This window comes from Rhinolophus ferrumequinum, chromosome 18, assembly GCF_004115265.2.
Source record: "Rhinolophus ferrumequinum isolate MPI-CBG mRhiFer1 chromosome 18, mRhiFer1_v1.p, whole genome shotgun sequence".
Taxonomy (NCBI): Eukaryota; Metazoa; Chordata; class Mammalia; order Chiroptera; family Rhinolophidae; genus Rhinolophus; species Rhinolophus ferrumequinum.
The window spans coordinates 20,130,442-20,145,254 of record NC_046301.1 but is presented as its reverse complement, the minus strand read 5'-3'; positions in this window follow the sequence as shown (position 1 = coordinate 20,145,254).

Here is a 14,813-nt window from a genome sequence, read left to right as displayed (position 1 = left end):
CTGAAAGTTTTAAATTGTAAATGAAGGGAAATTTTAAGTTTTAGATGATTAGTTTTTATTTGTTTTTAATGTATGTGAATAGGAATTTTAGATAAATGGTAAATATTTAAATTCTTTATAAAGTAGTAAAATGTATATATGAATATAATAATTTGAATGATACTGATTTTCAACAAAAGTGATAATCAGCTTGAAATAGGATGGTATATGTTTCAGATTAATAAATATCTATACGTACTATTAAGTAAAACCTGAGTAATTATTTTTGGTTGGAGTTTGGCTAAATATCATGGATAGAACCTTGTTCCCAAAGTTATTCACTTTTCCCATAGAAGACTGCTGATTTGTCATAACTCCTGGATGTATTTAGTATGAATGGCTTTACTACAACTTTTATAGAAACCATTTATTCATTCATGTATATATTTTTTATTTGTTAATTCATTCATAAAGCAAATACTTCTTATGTAATCTGAGTTATGCAAATGTTCAGTTCTCCGCAGATATGTTGGTGAATAAGACAGACAAGTGCTCTGCTCTTGCTTGCTTACATTAAATGGAAGTGACAGAAGATAACGAAACAAACAAATGAACAAGACATTTCAGTTAGTGCAAAGCGCTGTAAAAAAAATACAGCTGCCAAGAGCTAGGGATTGACTAGCTGTGGAGGGAGAGAGCTACTTAGGAGAGTGAGCAGGGTAGCTTCTCTGAGGTGGCATATAAGCTGAGTCAGGGGTGACAATTAGAGCAGAGCATAGTGCAGTAGCCCCAACAGAACCAGCTCAGTTTATTTGAGGACCAGAAAGAAGGTTGATGAGGTCGCAGAAAAGCGATCATATAAAGGAATGGTAGGAGGTAAGGTCTAAAGGAAGCCATGGTCTTACGACATAGGGCCTTGGAGGCTATGCTTTATTTTATTTAGGATACACACTGTTGACTTTGTGCTTCATCGATATTGCACCAATATAAACAGTTGTGCAGTGAAAGCTGCTCCATTGGGAGTTGCTTCTATTCATAGAAAAATAATCCATTTAATTCTTATTGAATTGATTTTTTAAAAAAACAATATGCTTCCGTTTAGCACACCCTGTGGGTTAGTCATATGTTGAAGAGCATAAGAAAAAGGCAAACAATACCAGCACTTGACAACTTAATGTGTCACCAGGAGGACAGGAAAGTCTAGAAGGCGGCCCTTTTTTTTTAGCTCTGCTGAACTTTAGGCATGCCTGTTAGCCAAGTCTGTGGGGGCCAAACGTAACAGACGCTTAGGACGTCTTGCTCAAGAATGTTATAAGAGAATCTGTAACTTCCACGTGTCTGATTCACATTCTTATGAGAGAGTTGCCATGAAATGTTGAGGCGAGTGAAACATGGACGAGAGCCCGAGAAAGTTCGAGTATGGGCATGTCCTAAGAGAGCAGGCTCTCACTCGTCATGTGGAGGGAAGTTCAGAGAAGGAGCTGAGATGGCCTGCTGCACACTGTGCATTCAGCTAACAGTATAGCCTAGGGCTGATCAGCGGAAAAGGCTTTCAGGGTTAATAAAAGTACTTCACTTCTATACAAAAATATTGTTGACCCCCAAAACTCTGAAAGCACCCTGTGACTTGTCTGAGTGTGATGTGAAATTTCATCTTCATTTTCCTCCAAGTAGCTGTATACTCATCTCTTTTCTTTCCTGATGACTATTCATGGAAAACATAGGGAGTCTGGGGGGTTTAGTAAAAGGATATATTTCACACTTTGAGACAGTCAAAAGTAGTCTTCTCCTCATGCCCTTTTACTTGTTCCATTTAATTTTTCAACCACTTGATTAACATATATCTTAAGTGACAAGTTCCATGGCAAACTCCACCTCCAACATTATAATGTGTAGGGAAAAGAGCTCAGCGAATTACAGTCCCACACAGCACACTTGTGGCCACGTTTCACGTGAGACGTTTTGGTGCAGTCCACATGGGAAATTGGCATGAAATGGTAGCAGGTACACAGACCCAGCTGTCTGTGTGAGTTCATGCAAGTTCCTCACGCTTGCTGAGGCGCCTCCATTTTGACACTGGACATTTACCTAACCGAGGGGTTTTGTGAGTTTAAACTAGGTTATGTGTATTTAATGCCTGGTAAACAGAAACTCCTTAAAGGGCAGCTGTTACGATTATTCTCTATAAACTTAATTGCCAATACACTGACTAAAATCTTGAGATCTTTGGTAGAAAAAGATAGCTTTTCTTTCTCTGATCTCTTTTTCTCTTTCAAGGTAACATCTCTCTGCTTCTGTCTTCTTTAAAAACTAATTTGACATTTTAAATGTTGAGCCTCAGGCATATCTAACATCTCACTAGAGTGGATTTTCCAATCTAGTATAAATTAGTAAAGATGTTTCTTAAAAATTGATCATGTGACTGAGTAGTATTCAGTTTTATTATTAATAAATTTGGTATTTTAAAGGTAGATGTGATTTAGTTACCCACAGTTTTCAGAAGAATCACATAAACTATTTATTTAAGAAAATCCTATCTCATAGGGAGAAATGATGCAGAAGGACCTCAAAACGTTGTTGTGTCTGGGCCTTGAGCTAATTTTCTCAGTCAGATGTGTGAGGATTTCTTTGTTCATTTTGAAAGATTACAGCAGTTCTATATGTTAAACTTGTCTATAAACAACCAGCTAAATCTGTGATACTAGAAAAAATGAGTTAGAGCGAGAAGGACTGTATGATTTGACAGATTATACAGACCGTATTGTAGATGTTTTATTACACGTCTCACAAAAACTTCACTTCTGCAAGGGAACCCTGGTGAGTACTATAGTGGGAACATTTTCTCTTAATAAGGATAAAAGATTGTTATGGACTGAGTGAGAAGAGTTATATCTCTTCTCTCCACGCCCATCCCTACCCTAGTCCAGAATACCATTACCTCTAGTTCAGACGGCCCCAATGCACGTATTGAGATGTGATAATCCCCATGTGACTTTAGTAAGAAGTCACCATTTGGCGGTGATTAGATCATGAGGATGGAGCCCATATGAATGGGATCAGCGTCCTTAGGAAAGACACCCCAGAGAGCTCCCCCGTGACTTTTGCTAAGTGATGACACAGAGAGAAGACAACTGTTTTTAAACCAGGTTGCAGGCTCTCCGAAGACACGGAATCTGTCAGTGCCTTGATCTTGCACTTCCCGGGCTCTAGAACCGTGAGAAGTAAAGTTTTGTTGTTTAAGTACCCCAGTCTCTGGTATTTTTGGTATAGCAGCCCAAAAGAAGTAAGACAATGATGTATCCCTATAACTGGGATCCTTATCTAAAGTTTACAATGGATAATGAAAAAGACTAATACTTAGGAATAACAGGGAAGAATCCTATTTTGGTGACTAGCACCATCACGCATCCAATCTTGCAAGCCCCAAATCCTGTCATTCTTGACACTGCCATCTTTCACACTTTTCATATCCAAACTATCACAAAAATCCTGTTACTTTAATGCCTGTGTATCTTTTCTCTCCACCCCCACCACTACCCTAGTCCAGAATACTATTACCTCTAGTTCAGATGGCCCATTAGCCTCTGGACTTTTCTATCTTTCCTGTCACTCTTGACTCTTAATATTCCAGTCAGATCTCCACATTGTAGCCCTGTGATCTTTACAAAAGACAAAGATGAGCCTATCAGTCAATAACCTGTTACCACCACTTACAATTCTGCAGTTGAGTCTCACGGCTCCTGGGATAAAATGAGAACCTCCTTAAGATAGACTGCACAGCTGTGGCCTGTACATTCTTCCCAGCTTCATTGTGCTGTGTGATCCCTCTCTTTTTTTCAGGGCACTTTCACTGGCTTTCTTCCCATTTATAAAATAGACCCTACTCCCTCCTTTATGCTGTTTTCTTTGGCAAGTGTACCGTCTGCTCTTGCCCTATTTCCCCCTAATCATTAAGAATTAAGTTCAGAATTAAGTTCAAGTGATCTCTCTGTTGAGGCGGAATCCCTGTAATAGAAGAGGGCCACTCTCGCCTTCCTGGCACGTTTCCCCACTATGGTTTCACACTTATTTTTGTGGCTTGTGTATTTTGTATTTGTCACTTCTGCCGTTCACTCTAAGTACCTAGACAGGAAGAGCAGAGGCTGAATTTTCTCTTTGTTTATCCCCGGTGCCTGTCTCAGTGCCTGGCCCATCAGTCAATACTTGTTTTAAGGCTATAAGCTCCATGAGGGCAGCGTCAGCACTTATTTTGTTCACATGTTTATATCTGATGCAATAAATATTTCTTGGATAAATAAATACATTTTCAAAGCACTTTTGTATTTATTATATTTCTTGAGCCTCCCAACCATTCCTTGAGATAAAGATATAAGTGAACAACTCAAGTTCCCATTCATAATTTGGCGGAGCTTCATCTTGAACACAATACTTCTCTAAGTCTAGTGCTTATCAAAGACATCAAGTCATTCTGGTATTTTACTATTATTTCTAGCTGCAAGTCTTTTTATTATGAATAGTAAAATTCATAAGGATCCCATATCTCATAAAGCAGTTATAGGGATACATCATCCATTGTTACTAAGAGTCTGTTCCCACTAGACACACACACCAGAGTGTTTCCTTGTGCTAATGAAGGCTTTGTGAGACACATGGCAAAGTACCTACAATATTGTCTGTATAACTCACCAAACCATATGACCTCTCTTGCTCTAACTCATTTTTCCTAAGACCACAGTTTCAGTTGGTTGCTCATCAGATAAGCTTACCATATAAAAATGCTGTAATCTCTAAAAATGAAGAAAAAAGATCCTCGCACATTTGACTGCAAAAATTAGCTCCAGGACCAGAGAGAAAAATGTTTCCTGATTCTTCAGCATCTTTTCAGATGTGAGAGGATTATAGGAGCCTCAGTGTCTTAATTTACAAAACGAAAATACTAGTATCCATCTCATAGGGTTACTGTGAGGTTTAAAATGAAGAAAATCAAGTGAAGTAAAGCATGTAAGAATATTTTCCAAATCGTAGTTTAAAGATGTAAATTATTATTTAATGGGTAGGTATGGAGATTGGGTAAAGTTTATTTATTAGATATATTTTTATAAAGTAGAGGATTATTTTAAACAACTTATGTCTCTTTCTCCCTTCTCCCCTTCATTTTTGTAATCATTTCCCAATGCCTCCTTTCTAGCCTATTTCAACAACTTTATAACTGTACCCGTTAAAATCTCTCTCTTCTTCTCTCTGATCTATTCTATATTCTACTTCCAAAGTAATTTCTCTTAAATCTTTTATGTTCTTTCCTGCTTTAAGTCTTCCTCAAGACCAGTGACCTTTTCTTATTCTTTTTTTTTGGTATCCACCCCTAATTCATGGAATAAAGTAAGTGCTCAATAATGTCAATTTTTTGTTTGTTTAAGCAACGTAATCTGGTGACCGAGAACACACTGAGGTCCAACTTTGGACCCACTATCCCAGGTAACACTTAAGACTATCCATTGGGATATAGAAAGAAATCAGGACTTTATTCCTAATTCGTTTTCAGAACATACCTTTCAAAAGTTTAATTTATAATTTGCATGTACTTATATTTGCATAGTAGTACATATGTATCCCAATAAGTAAGCATACATATGTTAGGAGTATACGCTCAAAAGCTTGTCTGCTTGTATAGAATAGCTTTTTGCTGAAATAATGCTCGGAAACAAATAATTCCACAATCTCAGTGGCTTATAATAAACATTCCCTTCTTGCCAGGTTGGCTGGAACTGGCTGTGAGTCAACTCCGGTTGGTTGAGTTGTCAGGGCTCAGCTCCAGGCTCTGGTTTGGATTTCTGGTTTGGATTTAGGTCTGCTTGATGCCTTTCCTGATTCGGAGGCTGGCAGATCGTCAGGGAAAACTCTTCCGTGGCGAAGCACATCATTGCAAAAGGCCTGGCAGAATCTTACCCTGCCTCCAAAATCAACTGGACCTAGCACTCTGTTTCTTGTGCCCATGTTCTATTGTTCAAAGCAAGGCACATACCCAGGCCTCATGTCAGTGAAGGCAGGATCATATATTCTTGCCTGGAAGGAGAGAGGAGAGTGAATATTTTCTGAACAATAACCCAATTTACTACAGTGATAAAAAGCATGCAATAAAAGATGCGTGTCCATTGGCTTTGCCCTAGAGGATAAATGTCATACAGCGGCACTCCTGAACCAAGCCTGACTTTCTAGTCTCATCTCCCAGCGTTGCTCTTCATAGATGCTCTGATCTTAGGGGTCTAGGCTAGTTGCGTGCTCTCCTCTAATGTGCTATGGCCAACGTGTTCCTTTTCTGGACAGTGATCCTGACTATGAAGCACTTTGCTCCTGGTGGAGAGGAGAGAATTCAAGTCACCACTTCCATGGGTTGTAGCAATAAGTCATGTGGGCTGGGCCGGAATCAGAGCGCAGGAGGTCCGTATGACCTGAAAGCCACAATGAGAGATACTTTGGGAGGGTCCATGTCAGTTTTAATAGAGTTTGGGATTACTGATCAAGGAAATCCAGTGTCCATCCAAGGGATGATAAAGTCAGGCCTAGCCCTTGGGCTAGGTACAGTACCTGGCATCTGCATAGGCACTCAAAAGATGTTTAAGAGATTTATGTATTCATAGAAAACTACCTCAGACCATCTCCACTGCAGTTACCCTTTTCTGAGCCACTGCCATCTCTAATCCAGAGTTTTAAGATTGTTTGCCTGCCTGGTCTTCATGTTTTCATCTTTCATCTTTCCGCCTCCTGAGTCTGTTCTCATACTTGGTCGCTCCTCTGCTCCAAACCTCTAGTTGTTTTCCTTTTCGCTGGGAGATAAAGCCCTAACAGCCATCTACGAGGCTCTACATGATCTAGTCCCTTGTTTTATCTTTCTCCATGTCTCCTACAACTCAGCTGTCCCTACACACCAGCCACACTGGCCTTCCTACTGTTCCTTGAATACATAATTTCTCCAGTTCACTAATCATCTGACTGCACTCAACCTGTGTGATATTCACATAATTCACACAACTTATTTCCTTGCCTCCTTCAGGGCTTTGCTGAAACATTGCCTTCCTTAGGAGGTCTTCCCAAATACCCTGTCTAAAATGTCCCTTCTCCAACATGGCTCCTGTCCTCTGTGGTTTTTGTTCTCATAGCATTTTGGACTGTCGGAGAGATGTTTTGATTTTTATTTGCTTATGGTCTGCTTCCTTCAGTAGAGTGTAAGCTCCATGAAGGAGATTGTTCTTGCTGTTTTGTTTGCTTTAGCACTAAGAATAGTTCCTGCACATTGCACGTAGGTCCCCAATCAGTATTTGGTCAATCAATTAATGACACTCTCACCGTCCTTCCTAGTCAAAGTGATTTCTTAATCCTTTATTTTCCCATAGCACTTTCTCTGTATCTATTTCATAGTAAGTGTCATATCCTAGCAGTATAGAATCAATCTGTATATGGCTTATCTCTCCTACCAGGATGGGTATCCTAAACTGACTTAAAAACTCTTACATGAGGAAGAGATGTATTTTTCTGATTTGTACAGAGGTCCTGTGTGGACTAGTGGAAGCCATTCCTGGTTGATGGGGGTGGAGAACCACATCCACGACAGTCCTGGGAGAGAGATTACAAAGGTGAGCAAGGCTTGGCTCCTGCCCCTCAGGTGGGTCTAGCCTAGTCTGAAGCTGGATGTTTTACAGTTCTAATGTTTATTTTAAAACAATTCCTCCGTGTTATTTTTCCCCCATTGTTGTGTGGCAGTGGCTTAATGCCCAGGATTTTATAACAAAAACAGCAATGTAAAACCTACCTTAAAATAATGGAGCAAAAGAGAATGAAAAAAAATGGAAGCCACACAGTCAGTATGCTGTTACATGTGTTAATTTTTGATTGTTGATTAGACTTCTCGTCTTTAACAGCACAAGGGTATAACATTGAGAAGCTTCAAAGACCCTGCTGGGATTAATTTTAAGGCAAAACATTAGTCAGGTTGACAACTTGTTATTTTTGATGGGACCTGTCAGCTCTACGGTCAGTAAATATGTGAACTGAAGATGTCTGTAGATATGAAAAGAAATTCCTCAAAGCCAATGCTCATTGGTATTTAGACAAAACACAAAATCCTCTAGAATTGTGTAGTCAAACAAACATTTTTCCTTTCAGAAATAAACTTTGAAACTCATAGAGGTTATTTGAAGATAAAAGAAGAGCTGTTTATGAGCCAATGATGAAAGTTTATAAAGGGCCACAGGTATTTTGCAATAGACATCTGGAGATCTCATTAGAATTTGAAAGCACCGTGAGGAAAAGAAGTTGTTTAAAGTAAGAAAGGTTGGCTGAGTTTGAGTGAAGTGAGTCACACCTGGCTGCTAGGATCTGAGGGAAGCTCTTGCCTTGGTGCCTTGGTGTGCAGTGTAGACGGATAGGAGTCAGTACGAGCATCGTTCTAGTTATTGGGTCTTACTATAAACCCTTGGAAAACATAAAAGGCAGAGACCCAGTGCAGCCATTCCTTTTAAATCTCTTGCATGTCCTTGACACTTCCCTGTATATTTGAAAACTTTTTTCTTCTGTTCCAGAATTTGAACAATAAATAGGTCAGTGAGAGAATATCCAGTCTGACAATTGTTTATTGATTTGTTGATGCCTTAGCTCCACCCTGGGTAAATTTGTTTTTTTTTTGTTGTTGTTGTTTTTTTTGTATAATATGATGTACTTGTTGACCCTTACAGGAAAAGAGACCAAGCTGTATTAAGCAAATTAGATGTTATTTGGCTTTCTTCCTTTAGAAATGGCAGAAGTTATCCTTAAAATATGACCTTCTATAAAAATTCCATGTAACTGCATAAGAAGATGCTGAACTAAAACTAAGGTCAGAAATAAATAAAATGAAAAATGAATAAAACAACATTCAAGATTGCAGTGGTTCTTCAAAATAATGAGTAAATTAAATGAACTACTGACAGGATTTATTTTAAAAACTTGTTCTAATTGATAAGAAAAGAGAGTAAATAAACACATAAATCAGAGAGAAGAGACAAATTTCCCATACATAAATAATTTATGTAGCTACTCTGCCCTCAACGAGGTGGAATATAACTCACCCCTCCTTAAGTGATGACTTCCTCCCCAAAAGACAGTACAGAAAGCGGGGAAATATAACTTCACTGTGGGGAAGCCTGAAAAATACGCCTCATCCAGGTGATCGAGGTCAATGTCAACAATATGTACTCTTGTTATGATACAATGAAAATGGCACTTCTGTGGTCTTCCTCCCCAAAACCAAAATTACCACTCTAAACATGAGGAAAAACATCAGACAAATCCCAGTTAAGGGGTATATTAGTCAGCTTGGGCTGCCATAACAAAATACCATAAACTGGGTGGCTTAGACAATAGAACTATTTTCTCACATTTCTGGAGGCTGGAAGTCTCAGATCAGAGTAAGTGTGCTCAAGTTCTGGGTGGGCTTTCTTCCTGCTTGCAGACGGTGCCTTCTTGCTATGTCCTCGCGTAGTAGAGAGAGAGAGACAGCTCATATATCTCTTCTTACCAGTGAACCAGCCCTCTCAGATTAGAACCTCACCCTTATGACTTCATTTAACCTTTATCACTTCCTCATAGGCCCTATCTACAAATACAGTCACCTGGAGGTTTAGGGTTTCACATATGGATTTTGGGCATAATTCAGTGCATAGCAAAGGACATTCTACAAAATACCCAACCAATACTCCTCAAAGTATAGAGGTTATCAAACACAAGGTAAGTCTGAGAAACTGTTACAAAGAGGAGCCTAAGAAGACATGATGACGGAATGTAATCTGGTTCCTGGATGGGATCCTAGAAAGAAAAAGAACATTAGGTATACATTAGAGAAATCTAAATAAATTATGGATTTTAGTTAATAATCATGGATTAATTTTGGTTCATTAATGATAATAAATGCACCCTACTAATGTAATGTTTTAATAATAGGGAAAACTGGGTAGGGGTATATGGGAATTCTACAGTATCTTTGTAATTTTCTGTATATCTAAAACTGTTCTAAAAAGTAAAGCTTATTAAAAAGCGATGTCTTTGGATTGAAAAGAGAAAGCATAATTACACTGAAGTTTACAAACTATTTTAAGAGAACGAAAGAGGACAGATCAGAAACTCTAGAATAATAGAGAATGGCATCACTAAATCACTAAATACAGCGGGGAAAACTGGCTATTGGTATAGAGAACTGAATTACTGATATAATACCATATACTACAATCAGGAACTCCAGATTGATCAACAAGTGAAGCACTAAAAAGTAGAAAGGACAAGAAGATACTTTTCTTAGCTTCCTTCATGTCTTATTTTACCTGATCTCTCCATTCAAATTCCATTTATATTTTCCTTTGGCCTAATTTCCTAATGCTATTTTTATTTTGACGTTATTGTGTGTATTCCCCTGTAAATTTTTCTACCACCTTTTGGAACAAGATAGGACATTTATAATTGGACAATAAAATTCTAACTATTGAAGAAACCAAGGATATCATCATAGGTAAGATGGAGGGTTCTGATATGGTCCTGTCTTTTTTCTGACCTATTCCAAGCTTTCTTTTTCTGTTTTTTTCCTCTGACAAACAATACAACAGCCCACACAGAGGTGAGAAATAGTGACAGTGAAATTCATCTTCTGGCTGCCCAGACTGCTCTCAATTTGATCCAGCTGTGAGTCCTCAGTAGCTCTCTGACTTCAGTTGACCTAGTCCTTCCAGGGTGCCTCCCGATTGGCCAGTTTTAATGGTTCAATTTCTCTCACTTGGAAGGAAGCTTCTCACAGACTGCATCATGGGCTCTGGATGTGGCTGTCTGCCCGCTCTCTTTTGCCTTGCCCAGACAGCCTGCCTGAGAACTGCCCTGGATGACTCTGGTGGCTGTGATGGGCTCTTCCAGCCTCCGCCTGCATCCCTGGGGCTGGGCTTCAGACAAGGGGATTTAAATAAATAAAGCTAAAAAAAATTCTGTATAACATAGTAATAGGACAAAATTTCAAAGAAAACCACAGAATGATAAAATAATAGAGAAAATTTGTTACAAAAACATACATGCTATGTCTAAGAAAAATATATAATAGAAAATAATACAAAAGTTATACTTCAGTTTATGTGTCTGTGCTATTAAGTTATGCTACTTAAATTTATGTAAATGTGTCAGACCAATATTAAAAGCCGATTCATTATGGAGACGAGAAGACCATATACGTACTCACAAGAAAATTGAGAAAATTCAGCATGTGACAAAATTGAGGGTATGAGTTCTAAAGCAGTATTTAGGTGCCATTTTATACCTATTTAAATATTGTAAATCAATAATTACAGCAAAACACAATGGCGCTTGGTGGGCTTTGAGGAAGGCATAGTTATATAAAGAACTACGAGCATTGTAAATTGCTTTAGTCCTTTTGAGAGTACAGTCTGACAAAACTGAAAAAAAATCAACAAAACTTTAGCACTGTTTCTCCATTTTGACCTGGCAGTTCTACTCCTGGGATTCTACCCATGGTAGTGATGTTCAGACCAGGCTCTAAAGCATCCTAGAGGGAAAAAGGTGGTGCTCAAGGTCAGTGGTTAAGATTTTTTTTCTTTTCCACTGCTCACGTGTTTTATCTGTGGGTGTGTGTGTTTTAAATTAGACTGTCAATTAAAATTGAAGTAAAGAAAAGGCTTATAAGAAGCTAAAATTTAGTTGAAGCTAGTACTCTACAAGGTATCTCTAAAGAGAAAAATGTAAATTGTATGAAGATATTAAAAACAACTCAATTTAAAATAGGAGAAAATAGAACACGACCCTAAAAGCCCCCACTGTTCCTGAAAGAAGCAAACAGCAGTAACATCACAAAGGTACACCATACAACTAGTCTATGACGCAAAAAAGGCAAGTGTGGGGTTTACTTAGTACAAAGTAATATTAAATAAAGTGAAGAAGCAGCAGAACACAAAACAGAACATATGCATGGTACAATGATTATAAAAATGTACTTACGTATGTACAGTGACAAAAATTTGAAGATAACTTAGAGAAATATAAATAGAGCTTAATGTTCTTTAGTTTCCTTTTTTATAAAAAAACATTACATGAAAAATTAGAAAAATTACTCTTTACATGTATAGGAGAGTATAGGTTATTTGGACCAAACTTGCTTAGATAAGTGATCCAATTAGAACTATAATTACAAGGACAATACACTTGCTTTTGTAAATTTCTATAAAGTTAATCAAAGGCCTCTGAGCACATTGGTTGAATTAGCTTCGCATCGTACACCAGGTTCTCCAGACATTTGGAAGCATATGTTTGTGTACTCAGATGCATAAACAAAAAAAATGGATCTTTTCCATGTGGGAGTGTTTTAGCATTTCAAAGTCAACATCCAACAAAATACACAGATGTATATGCAGCTGGAGAGCAGTCTGTTTTTTCTTCCCCATTCTGGTAAATGACATTTTAATTCTTAATGTTTGTCTGGTTTGGGTTGTTGGGTTCCAGCATGGTGTTGATGAACCATGATTGTAAGGTCTCCAGAAGGATACTCATGGTGACAAATTAATCTGACATTTGAAAATGATGAAATGCGGTGGGAAAAAAACACCCTCATGATAAAACAGTGAAAGTTCTGATAAGATAACAGAATAAAGAGTAAGGTTAAGTCAGGGCCTTTTAAAAAAAAACTGAATAGAGTCTAAAAGCTGCAGAGGACAAGATTGTTTGGCAAGTACCTAGGTTAGGAGACACATTTAGTACCTTCATAGTGAAAAACCAAGGTATAATCTGATGATGTCATTCCCAGATCCAGCAGAGCACTCTGGTGGAGAAGGGAGACTCAGGTGAGAGCTGCTGAGAGACCATGGCTCATGGTGGAGAAGAAAGAAGCGGTCGCCGTTTACTCATTTATGTTCTCTCTCTATGATCCATAGCGAATGACTTCTCTGGGCCTTGGATCCCTCATTTGTAAACGGACGTCACGATTGCCCCGACCTGACAGGACTGTTGTGAGGACTCAGTGTGACTGCACGTGCCAGGCACAGAGTATGTTCTCAACAAATGCGAGTTCTTGTTATTCTTGGCAGAAATGGGGATTGCGGGACTTCTCTAAAGGCTGGAAAATTCCATCATAAAATTGAGAGCTCTCCAGATAATCTGGGTTATGGAGCGTGCCGAGTGGGAGCTACATTTCGACTTATTAGGTCATGTAGGAGATTTGTGGAGCACAACAAAACTGTTTAAAACCAAATTGCCGAAGTCATGTTCTCTGAGCTGCAAAGGACAGCTCCAGGCTGATTTCACTGCTTGTATCCTCTGAGGAGTTTCTTTGGTGTGGTTGATGGGGGTCCTGGTTTGATCGTGGTTCTGACCATAGTCACTTGTAATAAAAGGAACACAAAGCCCAAGGCTGGTCAGTAGATCCACGGATGGTTGATGGTGTTGTTTTCCTAAAGCTGGGAAACGGGGGATGGGAATTGGGGGCTGATGGAGAGGGGCCTACCATTTCTTCCTTGACTTTGGAAAGAAAGCGAAGCAACACAGGTAAAAAAGTGTCCAAAGATAAAGAAACCTTAAGTTGAAAAAAAATTTAAAATAGGAAATCAGTTTTTTCGCTGGCAGTTTTAATTTCACCTCAAAGTTTCAGCCCACATTCTAATCTTGGACAGTGAATTTGACAGTTGGGAAATTCACAGCCAGAACAGAGGTGAATGCCTCTGGCTGAGTGTGTTAGCACACTTCCTTGACAACTGAATTCTCACTAGAGTTTGTTTCTTTTCTTTTTGTGATCACCTTTATCCAGAGCCCTTTATCTGGCAGTGTTAAGACTCTGCTTAATATGATATTCTTCACCCTATTTCTCATATACCTATTATTCCTCTTTCCATGCTCTGTGCTCCAGGGACTCTTCAAAAATTATTGCTCTTCTTATATTCACTGACATGTTCTACCTAGGTGCCTTAAAAGGTCCCCCCTGCCCCACCTCCCCACTGCCAGGAATATTCAGCCCTCCTGCCCCATCCAGCAACTTTCGAATACAAACAGTCCCACAGATGTCACCTTCTCCATGGGGCTTTTCAGACATCACCTCTTGACCCTTTCCCAGCTGAAGGGAGTAGCTGCTATCCTCAGAAGTTTCTAGAGCTAGTCCCTCAACTAGTTTTGTGGCATCGACCCTTTCTTATGAGTATTAAAATTCTTTATGTTTGTCTACTCTCCCTCACTGTTAAGCGGTAGTCTGAGGGTAAGGTCCAAGACTTACTTATCAGTGTTCCGTGAATGAATAAATCTTCACCTAAAGCAATTCTTAAATTATACTTACTGTATAAGGTAGTGTGCAAAGTATAAGAAATGGATGTGGTGTCATGTATACAAATGTTATTGCCCCTTTAAATCCCAGATCGGTACATTATATACAAATGTCAAGAGCTACAGAATAACAGAGATTTTGTGACTGAGGGGAAATGCAGCCCTTATAGGTTTTATTAATGTACCTAAGGACAAAATATATATTACCGTATTTCAATTTAGATTTTCTCTTTATAGATCTTCTTTACTCAGAAAGACACTGGGAAGTTGTAGCATGCTTCATATTCCTGCCATTTGTTGCATCATCTTGGGTAAATGATAAGAGCTAACTCTCTTCCATATAGAAAATTCAGTCACTTGCTTCCAACTTTACTGATCTGAGCCGCCACCGTTCTCTCGTAATGGAACACTGCAGGCACCTCCTACTGGTCTCCCAGCTTCCACCAATGCCCACTGACCTATGCTCTATGTTCACAGTAGCTAGAGCCATCTTTGTTCAAGGTGATCAGCTC